General features: G+C 30.1%; 1 protein-coding gene across 1 annotated transcript in view; it reads left to right on the top strand.

The window, feature by feature from the left end:
- Window positions 1–3,357: 3,357 nt before the first annotated feature.
- The window catches only part of LOC133195691 (plasma membrane calcium-transporting ATPase 2-like), a 66,070-nt gene continuing 63,086 nt past the window's right edge, over window positions 3,358–6,341 (top strand). Inside the window, exon 1 of the mRNA XM_061331609.1 lies at window positions 3,358–3,495. The gene's annotated coding sequence lies outside the window, so the exon portion shown is untranslated. The remainder of the gene's footprint in view (window positions 3,496–6,341) is intronic.

Raw genomic sequence — 6,341 nt, 5'->3', positions numbered from 1 at the left:
CATCAACCTACATTCAAAGTCTCTAAGAATAAATTGATGATTTAATTTCCTAGTGGCATTGATTGGAATTAAGGACAGAGACCAACATATCAATGTCGACAATCTACTAAAATTTCCAAGCAATCTGTCCAATTCTTAACAAAATAGGAAGTCTAAATTAAAAAAAAATCACATCCATATATATTTAATTCAGTTTGGCTTTGTCAAAAAGGCTGAAGATGGTAATAAAAAGGTTAGCAAAGCTCAAATGATTAAATAAATGAATAATTTTGCAAAACATTTGAACTTTGGTGCTTGTATTGCCTCTTGAGTGACATATCCTCTAAGAAACCCAAACGATGGAGTCAGTAAAATATGTAAATAAAAGAACAAAAAATACAATTATATTTTAACTTTCATTTGTTAAAACATTAAATTATGATGTAAGGAAATAAAGCTAGTATAACTTACAACTGGAAGCAAACCAGAATGCATTTTGACCCTCTAAAATTCACTGACTCCCAAAAGTTCACATCAAGGGGTCATGACCCTTAATTAGATTTCAAAGTTAATCAGAAACGCTGATGTTTTTATTAGTTTATATTTATATGATGTTATAAAGCATTGGTTTACTAAATTAATACAAACCATTGATGAATATGATTATGTTGAATAGGTATTTTCCCTTCTATATTACAATAAAAAAATCATATACTTTCTTGCAAGCTGAAAAATTAGGGGGTGCATGGGGACATCTTTTCATTTTGAATGTAGTAAATAGAATGGAAGATAATATCATGAGCTTCAGTCCAAATCATGGCAAATAAAATAATTTTATTCACAGTTTGTGAGGTTCATAGCCCAGGTATGGTCTTCATTTAGAAACAAGTACAATGATGTATGCAACGTACAGCACAGTTTGAGGCTAAAAACCATGGTTTCGATTCTTGTATAGTTCTTGTTGCTACCAGGTAAATGTTGTAGTGAGTCGTAAATGTCCAATGCTTCAGGATCCCATGAAGAGAACATTTACTCTGTAAGCTCTGTGTGAACTGTGCATTTGTAAATGTATTGCTGTATTCAGTAGAGTTCAGAATCAAGGGGAGAGGGGGGGGGGATTATTTCCTAAAAGATTTAGGAGATAGAATTTTAATCCTTGAATGGACTAGAGACTTCAGTATAGTGTGGGTGTATAAAAGTTTATGTTTTTTTCTTAGAGATTGATTTTTTTTTATGTGGGCAGAAAGATGAGTTAGGATAGCATCAGTATTATTAAATTATCTCAAAGATGATGGAACAGATCACGAATGTATACATATATAGACAATCATTATAAAAGAAAATTGCCCGTGTTATCTTGACTTACAATTTTTGTCATTGAATGTGAAGTCTTGTATATAATATATTGTGTGATAATTTAAGTCATCATTTATATCTCTTATCTGATCTACATGCTATGTATGTGGTATGAAGAATAGAGAAAGTTAAGTTTATTTGCAGTAACCAAAGATGGTATTTAGCTAGCATGTATAACAAGTTCTTCCTCTCACCATGTGTGTGTAATGATTATTTCAATTCTAGTGACCTAATATCTCCATATATTTATCCCTCCACTTTATATATAGATCTATGAATTCTTCCAAAATGCATTTCTCCAGGATATCAGGCAATGGAAAACAAGTTTCACACCAGTAGATAGCCAAATCAAGCAGAATGGGAATATTAAGAAAAAACCCACTAACTAATGGAGCTCAATCCCAATTCTCTAATGTCCCAATCAAATTGCCTATCACAAAAAAATGCAAAAGAGAAGTGAGGAAATCGCAAAATAAAAGTGTATTTGACTTAAAAAAGTCTAGAGGGACTGCTGGGATAGCCTGCAGTAATTCTCTGGTGATTCCATGCATGAACTCCATAGAAGATTCCGAGGAGACAATGGCCTATCTGACATTATGAAAAACTGTGATGCAATCTAGTCCTGATGGAGTATCATTAATTTACTTAAAATCTAATCAATAGAATGGAAATGAGTCCAATAACCCCATTATTGGACTTTGCCCACACTGAAAAAGTTAACCAGACAAGGGAAGAGCTAAGAGATTGGGCCATGTCTATGACTAGATTCTGTCTTTATGATGTTTGCTATGCTTGTATATATACATATATATATGTATGCAATTTTTGGGGGAGGGAAGTGATTTAAAATTTAGATAATTATTTTGAGGTCGACATCTCTCATTCTGATTGGTCCAATATTGAATTTTAATTGGTCCGAGTACTAAATAATCAGTCCTGATGCCTGGGATAGATCAGAGTATACACTAATATAAATATGTGTTCTCTATTAATCTTTGTTAGAAATAGCTTCTCAGCATAGTCTTGCTTATCAACTAATTTGATCCAATGGCCACTTTCCTATTGTGTACGTTAAATGTCATGGAATTGGCTAGGTAGTTAAGTTGGAAAGGATCATGTTTTGTTTATAACCTTCTCCTTCTATCAGAATCTGAAGTGGACAGCTGTAGTAAAAATTCTAGTAATATCAAGTTCAGTGAAAATTCATAAATCACTGCAGATGGCCTAATAAATGGGAAAAGGGAATAAATCTGGGTTTGGATGGAATGCAGTTAATATATATATATATCCTTAATAATATTCAGTTTACATGAAATCATGTACAGTCAAACCTTGTTATCTCAAACTCATTAGGGCCTAGAAAAAAGCAGATATTAGAGAATTCGAGATGTTAACTAAAGTTAAAACACATTTGTAAAGAAAGAAGTAGGGACTTCCAACTCGCATTGAATATGTGTGGTATTCTAGATGTTGATTGAATATCTGTGGTATTCCAGATGTTGATTGAATATGTGTGGTGTGAGATACCATTTGAAGTTCAACTGTATAGTTAAATGTATATTATAATCTTTCAGTATGTGATCAAAAATGTTTCTATATATATTTTCATTATGTTTTTTTTATGTGATTTACCATATGTTTTAAGTTTATTTGAGCCATATGTGTTTACTGTTAAAAAAAAAAATAGGATTTACAGCCAAACAAATTCCAGTAAAAATCAACATATGGATTCTATGTAGAGTTCATGCACCATTGCATCACCATAAATCCCCTTATGTAATCATTATTTGCTGCATTATTTTCATAAAGACTTTTAGTTTCCACCTACTGATCATTATAATGTTTGTCATGTGTAAGTTTGTAAGTTATGACATTAAGTGAATCATTGAAGGTAATCATTATCTACTTGAAAAGTGTGACGTACATATGACAATGCATGTAAAAAATGCAATGGTAGACCTCCTCATACATTTACTGTAAAAAGTTGTCAATAAAGTTAATTTTTTTGGTTGTCTTTTTCAGATTTCTATAGCAGATCAGCTCTGTTGACAACTTTGATTGAAAAGACAAAGTCATAAAATAAGAAACTTGTTTAGATTGTGTCAAAAATATATATTCAGCACTGTTACAACCAAAAGCATCTGATTTATATTGAATGGGGTAAGTACACAATGTCTTCATGTAAAAAGTAAGTTTAAGTGAAGGAAAAATGATACATGGAGAAGTTATGAGTTTGCTTGGATGGATGAATGGTTGCTGTATGATGTTACAAATGATTGGCAATGACTGTCCTTTTTATTTTTATACCTACATCTAGTGTGTGTTAAGGACATGAATGAATTAAGTCAGGAAGTATATATATATATGATAGTTTGAGGTTTACTGTGTCTAGATAGGTCTGGTTAACCATTGCACTAATAGCTCTGACAAGCTATATACGTCTGAGAAAGTGAATTCATCCACAAAAAGTTGTAGCTTGTCAGTATGTTCCCCATAAGGATTTGGGTGAATTCAAAAAAAATGACCAAACGCATATTTATCAACCCACACTAAAAATACATGCAATGAAAATAGATTTCTATGTCTCAGCATATGTCTTTAGATAGTGTCTAAATACCTGCCAAATATCTCGTTGATATCTCAATTAATAAAAAAGTTATGCCCAAAAATGATGCTAAAATTGTCAGGAGTGCAACACCTTTTTGTGACATTTTGAAATTTCAATATTTTTTGGAGATCTGTGAAATAAAAAATAATGCTTCATGTTGAAAATAAAGACTTTCCTGATAATATTCAAAGTATTGAGCTTTAAATGTGGACTGTCATAACTTTTGTTTTCTCAAGTTGTGGTCGTGACTGATGTTTAAAAAAATGTTATACCATGTCAGGAGTGCAACAGAAAAAATGTAGTGTTGCCAAAAAAACATCAATTGTAAAATTCTCATAGAAAATTAAGACAAAAAAGAATTTTGGAAGTGTAAAATAATAACTGATATACATTTTAAAACTTAAAAATGTTATATAAATCACAAGCAGCATTAATGAGAGTCAAGTATATGTGCATACCCAAAAATGTCAGGAGTGCAACATTTGATGTTTTGCTCCCAAGCATGAAAAAACTATTATCATTATATGATTTTCTGATTTTTATATTGGAAAATAAAGACACTAAGAACATTTTTACCAAATAGATTTATCAATTACAGGATCTGTCTGTGCTTCAGATCCTCATTTCTATGGTCAGGAGTGCAACACATTTTTTTAAAGATTCAAGTTGTGTGAAGAAAAGACTTCTATTCATGCTTAGAAGTATTCATTAATTAATAATGATCTTTTTGTATAATTTAATGCTAAATTATTGACAGTTTTATTATTAAAATCCTTCCTTTTTCAATTTTATCAATTCAGATGTGTTTTTATCTTTTTTGCGATTTTTTTAATGAACGTTAAAAATAAACACACTAAAACATTGTCATGAAATTCAAGTAATTCCTCCTCAACTTCACTGAAACAACAGAACAAGTTCTTATGTAATTTTCACTTCACAATTGTACTTTAAAGGCACCAATGCTTTTGGTCAGGAGTGCAACAAATATGTTAGAATTATAAATCATCCAATAAGAATAAAAATAAAGAAAAAATGATGAGTAGAATTTTTCTGGTGGGTTACTGTGTTTGTCTTCTAAAGGAAAATATGCTTTAAAATATATTTTATCTTCTAAATATACATTTAAGCTAGTTTTTTGGCATAAAATAGGGTATAATTCCAGATAAAATGTGAATTTTAAATACTTTCATCTGTTTAATTATGAAGTATTGGACTATAAGTATTGCACAATTGCATTACCACTTGATGTTGCCAACACTTTATGAATTTTTGTGTTCTATGGTTTTAATTTTAAACTTTACTGCTGTCAGGAGTGCAACAAAACTGGTTCATAATTACCGATGCTTTTTAACTATCTTTACTAAAAAATAAGTTGAAAAAAAATGCTTGATACTATTTGATGTTCAAAACACTATGTCTATCAACAAATTACAGAAAATTTACAGTCAATTCAGGGAATATTTTTCATCATTTCACATATATTTTAAATATAATTTATATATATTACACTTTGCAAATAATCATGTTTTAAGGTCTTCAAAATATGAAAAACCTCCTGTAAACGATGAAAAATATCAACACGACAAATTGATTTACAAAGTAAGAATGGGTTATTGTGTGTTATAATTTTTAAAACAATGTTAAATAAAATACATATCAGATGTCAGGAGTGCAACACAATAATGTAACATAGGGTCACATCAAAATCTAGTATTTTTTGTAAGAGAACTCGTATATAACAATTCTTTTTTGGCCTAGATTTCAAGAATTGACTTGAACAGACAAAAAAGTGAACTTTGGGGAATTTTATTGCTTCATATTTTTTTCATATTAAAACTTTTCAAACCAGAATTGAAAAAATAATGTAAAATAACAATCAAAAAGCCAATTTTTTGTCACATGTACAAGAGAAGATACTCATTCAAGGTATAGATTTAATCATTTATACCCCTTTTACCATTTTGAAGCATAAAAAACTATAATTTCTTGTGATTATGTATTTTAGAAAGTCTTTCAAGGTGTAATGATATTTTCTTTTTTCAAAAGAAATTTTACTAATAAAAATTCTGAAACTTTTTAATCCAATTGTCTATTTCATTGCCACTTCAGGATTTCAAACTAGAATGCATTTGCAATATGATGATATAAGTGAAAAATATGTTATAAGTAGTTGAATTTTGCCAAAAAAATTCAGTTTGGTGGTCATTTTTTTTGAATTCACCCATTTTACTTTTGACTGCAAAAAAGGTCTGAAGTAGTAATAACAGAAAGAAAGTCTGAGTTAAACTGCCTGAAACTCCCACCTCTCAACTAGGGACTGTGCCATTCTCAGAGATTTGGCTGGAGTTATATTGTTTTAATTATCTTTTGATATCTTTGTATAAGATCATTAAGGATT

The sequence above is a fragment of the Saccostrea echinata genome, unplaced genomic scaffold (genome assembly GCF_033153115.1).
Source record: "Saccostrea echinata isolate AGI-Se365-2 ecotype Australia unplaced genomic scaffold, CSIRO_AGI_Sech_v1 ptg000029l, whole genome shotgun sequence".
Taxonomy (NCBI): Eukaryota; Metazoa; Mollusca; class Bivalvia; order Ostreida; family Ostreidae; genus Saccostrea; species Saccostrea echinata.
Note: the sequence above shows the minus strand (reverse complement) of the source record. Positions and strands in the feature narration are given on the sequence as shown.